Genomic DNA, 14,694 nt, shown 5'->3' with positions numbered 1-14,694 from the left:
TCACTTTAGTGTCAATATGATGTCCCCATGAAACGTGACTTTTAACTATAAACTGTCATGCAATAGCACTGCTGGCACTTGAAATGACATGCATTCGTCGAACAGATGAGTACTTTTACATTCTCCTGTTTACTTTTCCCAAAAGTTTCACAATGACAACAAATTTACTCGATGTTTGCTTCCATCTTGTTGTTTGCAATAGCTTGACATAAACATGACCTGTCCTTTACTTTGCAATATGATTGACGCTCCATAACACACCCAAACTAAACGCATACATATTGCACGAGTTGCATTAACTTTATAACCGTGGTAAACATATAGGCTACCCATATTAGAGATAATATCAATCCGCTGAATTAAATAGTACCAAACGGAACGATTTCATGTACATAAGGCCTACTTTGAATAAGAATAGGCCTAAGTATTTTTGCTTTTGTTTCATGACTCGCGGATGTTATATTGCATTCACGTGTATTAAATACATATGAGTGCGCGCGTGTGTGTGGCTTGAAAATCAAAATAATGCAGTTATAGTTTTCTTTAACTTTATGCAAATTAAAATTATTTTCTATGCCTTTGGAGAGTGCCATAAAGGAAATCTCGTTCACATTGTGTGAGATGAGATTCAGATTTAGTTACCTGAATTATGGGTTATCCTATATATCTAACATATCTAGCTGGGCCAAAGTATGGAGCTACATCCAGCGTGGTGTATCAAATGTTTGTGTACTGACAATAATTCTGCAAGATTACGGTACATTACTCTGATGATGTATACTATATAGTTCCATGGGTAAGTAATATGAAGTATGCTACCGTATTTATCGCGCCCTGAAAAATTAATTACTGCCCTCAGTTTCTGTTTGACTTCTCGCGCAAGCTGTCTTCAAGCTTCCCGTACAGTGCTAAAACTCGTTACAACACTGCGTGTTCCGGGAAACTTGCAAAGACTTCAACTTTTCAGTATCTCGCAAAAATGACCGAACTATAGGCGTCATAATTTGCAGACATTTAAAAGAATCCAATTCGGATTGACCCGTTACCAAGGCAACATTTCCGTACCTTTCTTTGTAACATATATCATGTGAGGGGGTGGGGGGGGGGAGCAGAGGAGTTCATCTTAGCCCTGTCTGGGAAATTTACCCTATTATGTATACATAAAACACGCACTCTTACCCGTACGTGTGATTTGAACAGATACTTACTTCAAGCATTTGGGACCCACTCCCAAAATACAATCTTACAAAGTCCCATGCCATATCAAAACTAATAACATCGTACATCGATTGCTCTCTTAAAAACTAACAAACAAGTTTTCGCCACCTAGATGTGCGAGAATAAAACTCTCTACCAAAGAACGCCCAGATGAGGGAGAGGGAAGGGAAAGGACCTTACCGAGTCACGATTTCACTGTCCCTCGGTTTGCCTGACTGTATCATATTTGCAACGGTATAATAAACAAATGCATTGCGTCTGATAGATAGGACGGAAAGGTTAACGATGATATAAAAAACATCAGTGGAGCCCCCAGATTCTCTAAAACGTCAAATTATCGTCACTTCAATTCAGTCTTCATCACTGATTTTACTGCCAACTTCACAAGCAGTTTCGTTAGTTTAGACAATTATAAATTACAAAATTCACCTTGGTAGACTCCGAAATTACTAAAATGACTGAATAATTTTGAGCGCAAGAATTTCAGCTCGCCAAACTTTGGAGGCTATACATGATGAATTTTAAATCCGTCTACGTCTTCGCCTAGAATCGTGATATTTTCTATTAATAAGTTAGCATAACATCGTACCCGGTTAATCTCTAGGCCTATCTGCGACATAAGGGAGCTATTGAAACTCAAGTCACCCGGCCAAGTTGTATTTCTTTGGTATCACACGATGGTTAAAAGACATGAGATTAAACTTTGTCAAGACAGAAAAGATTTGTGTATATTTGCAAAGGTTTACAACAGACTATTCGGTTCAAGAAATGCCGGTACCGCAAAGAACGTTGACCTTATGACCTTCGACCTAACGCTTTGCCTCCTTGTGATGCAGCTGAATGTGATCATGGGATGATGACAAGGATTCGTTGGGTATCACCCACCCCCAATGATCTATTCAAATACACAGACTTGTCAACAACTTTGAACACACACACAGCCTGGAAGATGAATAACCGCTTAATCACCAATGGTGCCCACATAATCGGCAGCAGAATATGCTAATATTTAGGGCGAATATAATGAAATCATGTGCAGTAATTTATATAAAATATAATAATAAATATATGTATATATATATATATATATACATATATATATATATATATATATATATATATATATATATATATATATATATATATATATATATATATATATATATATATGAAAGTGTTTTTGCCACGCGTTTGTTGCATATAAGTCTCTTAACAAAATGTTGTATATATCGACATTAACAAGCACATCAAGAATGATTCACTAATACTTTACTACGGAACTAACTGATAGGGACTGAAATTAAATTATTGCTAGCTATGTTTACATTCTAAGCGATTTGATATAGCCTAAAATATCGACAGTATTTATCAAATTTCGACAGACTTGAGTCAGAAAATACAGCCTAGTTTACATTATTGTATGAAACATCTAATTACGTCACTCAAAACTAAAATGAATTTAGGTACACTAGACGCTATTCAATTCCCAGGCCTTGATATAAAAGAACAAAATCGGGGTTAATATATGTGTCATGCACCCCGTACGAACATGTAGACAGACAAGCCTACATATGTTGGCATAATTAAGCCCGTCTTGTAAACAGTGACAATATCAACACGTTTACTGTAACAATACAGAATAATTAGGATGGGAGGAGAGGCATGTCAACTGCTAATAGCTTTCTTCAGTCCTGATTGACACCCGACCAAGTGATTGACGCACAGTGTGATATTGTCATCATTGTTTGACAGGCCTAGTGTTAGGCAGTTCTTACAGGGGATTTAACAGTGTTTCCAACTGTGTGAGGGCTTTACGAATCAAGCAGGCCTATACGTAGAGTATTAATCGAACGGATGATTAGAAAAGACTAAAAAGTTCTTTGAATTACATTACAAGGACGATGAAAAGAAGAGAAACCAATATGAAAGACGAATCCGATTAGCGATGACTTTCGAAGAAAGACAAAAAAAATGTTTGAGTATAAAAGAAACTGAGTTGCAGCTCTGGGGTGGGGTACCCCATGTTACCTTGATCGACCTACAGTGAACGAGGAAGAACGTTTGAAGTGATCTTCTGATATTAACCAGTTAAATTTGCTGAAGGTTGTTGATGACGATACAGTATATATATAGTCTTACAGCTCTATTCCTGTTTTTGCTGTTGCTGTACTTAGTAATATAAACTTGAGAGAAAATCGGCAAAGAAGAGGAAGCAAAAACTAGCTTTACTAAGGAAAATGATAACATCGTGAAAAATTGAAGATCCTCCCCCTTTAATTGCTATATAATGTTAATGTTTACATATAGGATTCGAAGAGGGCGTGATGAACACACAACGATAATTGTGTCATATGTATATTACACCCAAATAACAAGTTAGTAGACAATAAGCACTTTCGGAAATGAAAGTATTCTTTAGTATCTTATAAGTAAAAAACTGTAGGTTTCATGCGGGTATGGTGCCACCACAGGCGGCTATGTCACCCCCCCCCCCTGAACTGACTCCTGCCCCCAAGAAAATAACCCAAAATGTATATATTTCTCAAACATGTGTTGGCGTTCCCTGTTGCACCGTTGCTGGAAACAAAAATTGAAAACACTATGGAATACTAACAAACACAACCCTGATAAAACAGGCCAACACAAATGTTTGTTATACCCCCACTTAAATGTCAATTTATTCTCATTTATGTTATTGAGTACTGACATTTTATCTTGGAATCTCTGAGCTTTCATTGACAATGAGTGGGCCTTTAAATTAAAACTTAAATATGATACAGCCCGATTTTAGTTATGATTATCTTGCATTGTATTGCTTTGTTATTTGGTAATATGATGGTTTCGTATACGTCAAAAGCAACAAAGAGACTAGATCACAGTGAAAATTATTGATTTCAATCAAATGCGTTGGTGACAAAATGCGTCGTGTTCCGTTAAACAGCAGGTGATTAAAAATGGGGGGAAAAGTCTGAAAATCATGTCTTTATTACATTTTTCTGATTATACTTATAATCATTTATGTAGCTGAGCCGTTGAGGCGCGTGATACATAAATAGTTCAATCACATTGCTACTGTGCAGGTAAATTAGTTCATTTTGAAATTCTTTAGTAAAGTAAATTCACATATAGAACTGCTGTTATATGTTTTTCATCTTTCATTGTTGTATGGTATTTATTGTACTCCTGTATTTATATGTACTAATACTGTTGACAAGAGATTCTCGTTACTCAGTGTAGGTTGGTACGTGGCGTAAGTTAGCGAGGACATATCGCGTGCGAGTAGGGCGGAGAAGGGGGGAGGGGGTGGGACAAAGAGGCCTTTCCTTATTTAGATGTCTTGCCATCCCTTCACTCATGAGATGGGTGTCAAACATAATAAATGATACATTTCGCCAGAATATAATTGCTCTTGAAGCCGGGAAGGTTGAGGGGAAGGGGGGGGGGAAGCCTCAATGGAAGCCTATTTTCGTTAAAAGAAAAACTGCAAATATAACGTCATAAAATGAAAGTTTTCACGCGTAACACAATTATATGACTTCACGACACCTGTTTCAAAGCAAAAATAAAGGAAACCAGGTCACATTTCCCGGGGCCATAGTAGCCGCGAACCCTACCGCATAGGTTATATCATGGCTTAATCGACGGAGGTCAAAGTCTTTAGTGCCCGAGGCAGGAGATTCTGAAACTCACGTCTATCGAGTGCAAATCTTCTTTAAAGTCAATCTGTTTACTTTTTCGTATAAACTTGACCGAGAATTGTCAGACACTCAGGTCCTGCATTTATAGTTCGTCATCACACGTGACCACTTTAGCCGAATAAAAACATATTAATGACTGATGAATACCGGCAACTGAATAGAACACCTTTCGAATCACGGGTACGTTTGCGGCGGGGGGGGGGGGGGGGGTTGGCAAACAAACGATTTTCAATAGCCGGGTAACCGACCAACGAATATATTAGAAATAATCATCGGTTAACCATTAAAGTGATGAAACCTGAACCATCCATCGTCTGTTAACCATGACAAGTACACGTTTAAGAGCTGAGGATATTTCTAAGCAGAGACCACAGGTTTGGGTCTTTTTTTTACATATGTTTTCTAGGGGAATGCCTCGACTCTGTGCCCCTCCCCTTCCCACCTGCTGTCGACGCCCATTTTTTCGAATCGTTTCGTATCATTATTCCACTGCATTTATCAACTTTTAACAAATCTGATAGGATATATGGAATAACATTTATTTTGCAATAAAGGAAACCATTACTAGAATTCCCCTCCCCATTTTTTATGTCTACCTGTACAACACACGTTGTTTATGAAAGAAGTAGTTAATTTGTCGACATCATTATACCCCACGTTGACTGCAAACTCTGGCATATTGCTTTCAACATATTCTGGTCACATAGAATCGGTATTCAGTACAGTAGCCACAATGTCATTGAACCGCGACTATGTCATTCATTGAATTCTTCGGTTTCGTCGCGGATAAACATTCAATCATCTGCAAGCTCTCCTCTTTGAGCTCTCATCGTCGTCCTCCCTTGATCTCTGCCAACCCCTCCAAGATCTCATCTAAGCTCGAGAGTATTTTTGGGAGGAAAACCAGTGACCTTTTTGTCTTACAAATTGACAAAGATCGAAAGAGTTGTAATTTTAGCTATGCAGATCTAGGACGGGAACTTGTCATTTTAGAAATGAAAATGTTCCTTGCGTCGTGGGTGTTTCGAGGAAACCACACACAGAATATGTATATATGCCTAATTCATACATTGTTCCAATGCTAGTTTAAATACAATGGACATTATATACGAACGGACGTAATGATATATATACATGAACACTTTCTCTACATTGCGACGACCGAAAATTTTAAGCCAGGGGGAGGGGGAGGGGGAGGAGGGGGGTATGTGAAAGGTATTGCCGAAGACACTAATAAAGGAATAAATATGTGATATTATCTATAAAACTTAGGGCATGTCTGTCCTCTGTTACTTTCCAACGATAGTAAAGGTTAGGGATTTATGATAATAATACACAATAATCAATCAATAATTGAAATGCTGAATTAAAGAGGCGTGGAGACTAATGGAGAGCCACATCGAGTCCCGGGGAACAATTTTGTGTATTCATTCTTAATATTTCACAAAGCATAATAACTATACTTGCTATTCTTTACGCCATATTTTCTCCAAATTTTCCGTATTTTTACTACCCTGGTTGACCCCGGGCCCCTATACCTACTGCAGACTTCCCCACTCCCGTTTCCCTACATGCTGTCTATCCGAATAAAATGCCAACTAAAGTAAAAACGAAAAAAGTCTGAAATATTACAAGCATTACGTGTTGTAGAACTTCCTTTCATATAAGCAACCTGCACTCTGTTGTTTGTTTTAGTTATTCATGATTTGTTTTTAGATGTATGTATTGTAGATAAATTTCGAAGGGAAGGAAGTTATGTGCATGTGAATGGTGTATATGTTTATCTCACTTCCTCAAGGCCCGTTGACTGCTCTTATCTGCCGAACTACAGACAAACTATTTTCCAAGAATATTACGATTACAAAATTATCTAAAGAACTCGCAAAAATCTGCTCCTATAAATATACTCCCATACCATCATGCTTTCCTGTTCTTTTCTGTCGATTTTGATTTGCTTGTTTTTTTCCTACTTTGCTCAACTATACTAAGTAAGAGAAGTCTCTCGTGATATAGCCTGGGTCGAAGACCGACCTCAGGGCCCTGGGCAATTAGGAGGCCGTGAAGATATAGAGGGGCCCGGGGATAAGTGGATGGAGAATAGTGTATTTTCATTTCCATAACATACTTATCTACTTAGTTGTCCCCCACCCCCCAGTGACCGACCCTGGCTCTTACGCGCCTCTGACCATGTGTTTATGACTAGTGCATAGTGCAGTGTCACCGTTAATTTGAAGAAAAAAACACGATACCACCCATGATCGTATACCCCACATCCCCCACCCCAGATAACAACAACACCAAAAAGCAGTATAATGTCCATAAATGTTAGCACCTTACAATGTTTAATGTTTTCAAAAGTCTCAGGTTTTGAAGAGAGTCAAGTTAGAACATTGTAAGTCTTGGTGAAGAGATGTGCTCTTCATGAGCTTTGGCTTTATAAATGTGTGGTTTTTTTTGGGGGGGGGGGGGGTCACAACCCTTTTAGGGTCGCCAAAGTTTTTGGAGAGTGGTCAAAATAAATCGGAAGAAAAACATTAAATTACCGATATGGGTAGGAAAAAGTGGACAAATCTTGGATATAAAATAGGCTATTTCAAAAGTTGCAAAATATAACACAATTATACAACTAAACACCATATTGTTTTAAATCGGAGGGGGGGGGGGCAGGAATACCTGTCCCCGTAGACTGGTTGTCCAGTGCCGCAACATCCGCCACTGGAAGGTCGCAAAAGATGATGCAGATGAAAATTTGGGTCAGGCTCGCAAACAAAGGTTGAATGCCAAGCTCTTGACGATGGCAACAAAAGGTTCCTTTTCATTTTAAGTGACATCCCCCTTGTTTCTTTTGTTGTTGATTCAGGCAGGTTATGATTTAGGTAGGTACGGGGGATGGGTGGGGGAGGGGTTGCGCTTGGGATTTTGTATCCGTCAACCCCTCCCGCAGTCCCAATTTCTAAGTCACCCAACAAAGATACGAAAAGAATTCTCTCAATGCTTCGATATTTACATTTCTTTTCTTGTGTTTTTTTCTCTCGGTTTGTGCTTGAAGAGAAGGACAAATAAACCAATTTTTGTTAATTGACATGTGCCCCATATTTTGACAATGGTTTTATGATTAATCGTTGCATTTAGCCCAAATTCTACAGAATATCTTCAATAAACGAATGGCCTCACAAAATAAACGATTAGTTTTTTGGTGTTTTTTTATGACTATACTATTGTCCAGGTTCATTTTCTAGATTTTGAAAGGCGATGAACTTTCGACGATTTGTAATTGTTGACATAAGCTCAGTGAATTCACCCCGCTCATATTAGGATCTGGTTGTCTAATAACTCCTGGAAGATTGTAAGCCATTGACCTTTATTAAAACTGGTTCTCTACCTAATGCATGAGGCACTGAAAGTTTATGTACTTCATCTGTAAGTAAACCGATAGCCTTGTCTAGAGGTTAGCGAGCTTCTCACTCGGATTACATGTTTAGAGTGGAAGGAAGGACGGCGCGAGGAAAAGGAAGGTGAGGGGGAGGGAGGGGTAATGCCGAGACCGCTTCTGCAAATCCCTGGCTATCAGTGAGGGCAAGGGGTGGTGTAACTATATTTTATAAGCGTTTTGGTGGAGTTAATCACTGAAACATAAAGATGATTGTATATAAAGATGATGCATGTTGACTTTATGTTCTCTGTCCTTCCCTTACCCCGCCTCCTTCTTATATACTTGTTCAAATCTTGCCCTCGCGATAAAACGTACCTTAACTTTTCTAATCGAGGTAGGTTACAAGGACGTTTTTCAGACTGATACGGTTTATGTATTCCGATCTAAAATATATGTTATGACTTCAGATCATACTTAAACTGATTATTCTCGAAACTGTATTCTTGAAACTTCAATCTTTGAAATTATACATGCATCCTCTCTCTATATATGTCATAATAGAGAAAGCTGCAAAAAACACAATGCGAAAATACAAACCAAATCGTTGATATATAATTGCGATGATCATTAATGGGGGTCGCGCCCCTCTCCCGGTCCGGCATTGGGGCCCTGAGAAGGGAGCGTTGCGTCACAAACCCAATCGTGGTTCGCTGCACAGGTACAATCGTCTATACAGAGCTAACCCCATGAATCAAGGCACGGATCACATTTCAATACAGTGCACGCTGTGGAAGCCATACAAGTTACGAATGACTCGTGCATGATATATGTAGTTGCCCTATTAAGATCATCTTAACATATTTCTCATTCACCAGAATGATTTCTCACCAGAAGATATATACCACATCTTTAAAACATTCAAAATATTCGTAAACCTGGCTGACCTCATTTTGAAATACTCTTTTGTTATGTTTTAATTACGTTTTTTTGTTTTTAATCTAGACAATCATAACTAAAATATTTGCACTCACTGCTGCTTCATTCCAACTGACAAATCACGACAAATGTGTTTGACAATTTAAATCCGTACTTCACTATAGTTTCATACACGAGTACATATATCTATTAATATGCAAATTGTTGACATTCCAATTCAAAGATCTAATGTATTAGTCCGTCAAAGTTTCAGATAATGTAATGTTGGTTCTCGTCTGCTTTCTTGAAGTGAGGGATTTCTTTCTGTTTTGCAAGCAGAGAATGAAAACGTGCGCGGCTGTCACTCTATCTTGTTATCGGTAGAGAGTCCATTCTTCATCCCCAATATTAGTCTAATGAAATAACTTTATCTTTGTTTGGCGAGGATAATTGAAGAGACGCCATTTTGATTGACAAATTTAATCCAGTTTTAATTGTGTTAGGTTTTTTTTTTTTTTTAGAAAATGATGATATTTTTTTTCTTTGTCTGAAGCGCCAGGCAATGATGCCCAGCTGGAAGTCTATAAAGTGGATTCAATTTTATTACCTCAAAGTGACATTTTTGTATCGAAAAAATATATAAACGCTGCACATTTGTAACTTAAAGTGTAAAAAAAAAATTGTTTTAAAATTGTTTAGCTAATTATCATTCACTCATATAAATTGAAAAACGTGCAATGTTTCCCTTGTACGGTAAATTCAATGATTTAAAGATATTCCTGAATGTGTATTGCATGCATTTAGTTTTAAATTCGATGACATTTATTATTTTTATAATAAACAACAATTGATGAAAACATTTAAGACAAGATATAAATAAAAAAGAACAATTGTTTTATTACACATTATTAAACATTAGAAGAAAATACGATCCGGTAAACTCCCCTCCCACATCCCCATCTCCCCCCCCCCCCAAGAAATGAAAGTTTTATTTGGTTTTTGTTTTACTTATTTTCGATATGGTTCAATACTAAAATACAACTATATACTTGCAGTTCGATTTCAACGAGTGAATGAATCGCGACTTTTTAAAATTATTTTGTAAATGGAATTCAATCATAGATGATTCCAGCACTTCTTTAGCTTATATGTTGAAATTTCTGTATTAAGTTGTTTTATTTTGGTCTATTGCATTGTTATTTTGAGCAATTCTCGACAAATTTGGTAAAATTGCTAGAAGAAGCAGGCTAAATTTTCAGTTAATCGAATTCTTGTTCTAGAAATCTGTTTTTTCTTTATTAATTCAACACAAGTGTCGATATTATTTAGTTTTGATTTGATAAACAACATATCATAGTACATAAGAAGATAGTCAGAGTAATAATAGGTACAAGGTTACTACTGTTAGTTTGTAAAACAATATATAATTATAATATTTTATATATCAATGAAAATTATAATATCAATTAGTTAATTTGTAAACTCCATGTATTTTGCACTATAATAATTCCTGCACAAAGCATTCCTTAATCTTTTTAAAGTTAACAATGGACAGTTTTACCTTTTTCTATTAACAACACATGTACAAAATGAAACAAATTATCTTCGGGAAATCATAAATAAATTAGCTTTCGCAAATGCCCTTAATGAAACCGATCTAACGAAAATGATAAAATATCAAAGAACAAGAAAAACTTAACAGTGGACTCAAAATTCTTATATTTTTTTAAGGTAAAGCGCAAAAAGAGAGTCTCACCACACATCAATTGTTGTTACCGATTTAATGCAGTCTGAAACGGCTTTTTCCTCCTAGATGTCTATATTAATATATTTAAAACAAAAAAACTAATTTAGAATTTTGGGCCAAAATTGATACAGATAGGCTATTATTAATTAGCTAAGATCAAAGAGTTCTCGCTCATGCATTGCTTCACAGTAGGCTATGGGCTTTATTATCACGGAATGATGAGCGAAAATTAATTTCTTCTCGGGAGAGGAACTTCTCCTCGTCAGATAATTTTGGGCAGACATTCAGACTATACATACGCAATCAAGCATGGCGGGTTTGCAAAGTATAAATTAGTTTATAAGAGAAGTAATAATTTTATAAATTAAAAAGGGTAAAAATACAAATTGATGAAAACTGTACATACCGTGTAATTATTAGTACAAACTACTGACAATGATATGTAACTTAACTGACTCCGGCGTTACATACACCAGAGTTGTGCGTTAACGGTGTTGTCTATGTAGGCATGTCTTTGTTATGCACGACTATATAGTAATAATGCTATACTAACATACATGTAACGGATGAAAACTTTTTCAGTTCACTTTTACTTTCCCACCATCCCGTTCCAACATACATCAACATAATTATTCACGCAAACAAATCCTCCCTTTGTACCATATATATGCCCGATAAGGCATACATGTTGTATGCGGTATATCATTTTCAGCCCAGCTGCGATTCATCGGTTACAAATTGAAACGGCTGAATGTGAAGGTTAAATCTATATGTACAACGTGGCTACTATAAGGATTTGATTGAGTTTATCACGTGATAACGCTATATATCCTTTACCATGCACGGAAGAAACGAATGAGTACATATATAGTCCTTTGCCTGCATCTAAAGTTTGGCATATTGCCTATTGAGTTATTTATTGCACATATATAGGAACATTACGCTTGAATGGAATCATCTCAGATATTGTAAAACAGCCATATTGTAAAACAGCCATCATAGATAGCCGTGGCTTATGTTTACTTCTGTGGCTTATGACCAATGTATGGCTTATGCAGCTTATGACCAATGTATTGTAACTACCTACCGAACACTAAGTCATTTTAGCAAATTAGTAATTGAAATGATTTGATCTGTGTTAAAGTTCTGACAGTAAATCAATAATATACTTAATAGACATTCTTAATGACATTTTAATCTGTCGTATAATTATCACAACCTCTATATGATGACATTTTGGGTGGCATTGTCAGCACAATCGCGGAATAACTGCCATCTAAAAAGAGAACGAGAGAGAGATTAATAGGTAAACACGACAGTTCCTCATTTCGTGCGTAATAGCATCATGTAACAAATAATGAAGTGTCAGATTAATATCTAAAGTCAGGTATCGAAATATAGAAATTTTGTTGCCTACATAAACCACCATATCATACTCTATATCATATTGGTAAATGTTGATAACGCGACATGTCTTACAAATAAAAGACAATATATTCATACATCCTTCATATCCATTTTTCGATTTGCCCTAGTAACCCCATGTTGGGAGATTTTACATACTTAAAGTGAATGATCGACTGACTGCAGTTCTAATTTTCTTTGTACTTTGTGGTGTAAACTTGCTATGCGATTATTGATCATAACGTTTCCGATGATAACGTTACATTTCTCTATCAGTGAGGCAAACGTTGTGCAACGGTTACGTACCATACAGAAAACACACACGATGTTAAAACGCTGTTGTAAACAATTACGTTTCAACAACGTTGAACGAATGTTTTTATGTTCTTCACGTTGTTGGCTATCTAAACAAGTTTAGATTACGATCTTACATCTGTCAACATTAACGCATAAATGGTCATATAAACTTCAATAACGTTTTCGTGAAACATGTTTACGTTACGTCAAAGAACGTCTGGAGGAACTTGGCGTCATTAATTAATAAGTCTTCCGACTACGTAATATCTACAGTGGGGAGGAATATACTAGTTACGCGAAATAACACCCAAAATGTTACATACACATTATCACCAATCGTTTACATTAAATCGAATTTCTTAAACTTCTTTGATGGTTGGACTATGATAGCAGGTGACCTTTAAGAGAAATATGAAAAGTTTGTTTGACTGTTCCAAGTGGCCCTTTCAGTCTTTGGTCAACGGTTCAGCTAGCTTCAAACCCGATTCCGTCAGCTAACGGAACATCTTCCGGATAAGCGGAGTACCGCACGTACTGCGAGCACTCAACAAGAGGGGAATGTTTATTGTTCCGAGCTTATCGCCCATGACTTTGTATAAATTGCGCTTTTGGCGTCCCACCAAACGTAGACGATGAGGAAAACCAGTTTGAGTGAAAACTTGGACGGCATTCCCGTATATAGATAAAGGCTGACGCAAACTGCCAGAGTTAGCTGATCAATAAACACATCTAAAAGATATTTAACAGAGGGGCAAACTTCATATTGAGTTGGACATGTCAAGATTGGAGAGTACAGTTAAATTTGAACGAATCTTAAAGCCAGAAGTGTAACCAGGATGTGATGTTGGATATGAAAGTTTGGGTTGCTGTCTAGAACTAACTGATTTAAATATTCTATCTTAATTAAACGTATATCTTGACAATAATTGCACTTTCCATGTATAATGTATGGATGTGTGCTCACATTTGCCACATTTATGATATTTTTTAATCAGCGTCCCCTAACGTATCAATCAACCGAGGATTTTGCCTAACAACAAGTTTATCCCCATACGAAGGTCATGATAGGCTATATTTGTTGTACAACACCTGGAATTCCATTGCCAATGCCGTGTAAATCTGTCGGATTTTCTCTGGACAGCAGGTATAACATATGACCCGAAAATCCAACTTTGGGGAGGTCAAATTTAGGGCTTATATACAAATAAATCTGTCATTGGCACACGACCGACAATGACCTCCGGGCGAATGGGGCGTTGAAGATAGATACGACCTGTTTTATCTTAGCGCATTAGCAGCGAAGCGTAGTAATCAGGCACAACTGTGTAACTAAGGCATGCGCAGTGTATTTAGCACAGTACAGATCGGACTATAGCTAGCTCAGTAAAGATGGTGACCCGTAGTTATCCGTATAGTGAGATAAATTGTGTTCATTTCGTTGGAGAATTCACCTCTGTTGTCACCCAAGGCTTTATAGATAAACGGGGACATACAGCTAACAGTATGTAGACCTGTACAGATTTGTGTGCATGTGTGTGCTTGTGTGTGTATATTATGTAAAATATTTAAATGTAACCACAAATGAAAACAAAAATGTGGAAACATGATTATAATAGCACAAATATCAAGAAATGCGTAGTTGGAACTCGCCTTAAAAACATATACAGTAGAACCTCATCTACGAGAGCAGTTGGAGAACGGATGGGAATGGAGGGTGGGGGGGGGGGGGTCATTTCTCCTTATCTCGTTCCCCACGCCCTCCCCGGAATCCATGTGTACGACACTTCATAATGTATGTGTTATACATTTGAATTGGTGCATTGCTTGCTTTCTTGATATTTGCGTACATCACTATTCCCGACAGAGGTTAATTTTGTCCTTGTTATTTCCGTGTGTTCACTGGCGCCATGCCTTAAATTTTTGTTTACCATATCAATTAATAAGCAAAGAAACCAACTCATTCACTTACAAACACTGGAATTTGAAGGTAAATTTACAATCATGATATTTTGTGAACGCGTTCAATAATGCGGTGAAAAAGA

The sequence above is a fragment of the Apostichopus japonicus genome, chromosome 23 (assembly GCF_037975245.1).
Source record: "Apostichopus japonicus isolate 1M-3 chromosome 23, ASM3797524v1, whole genome shotgun sequence".
NCBI classification, from domain to species: Eukaryota; Metazoa; Echinodermata; class Holothuroidea; order Aspidochirotida; family Stichopodidae; genus Apostichopus; species Apostichopus japonicus.
This window is presented reverse-complemented; position numbering follows the sequence as displayed.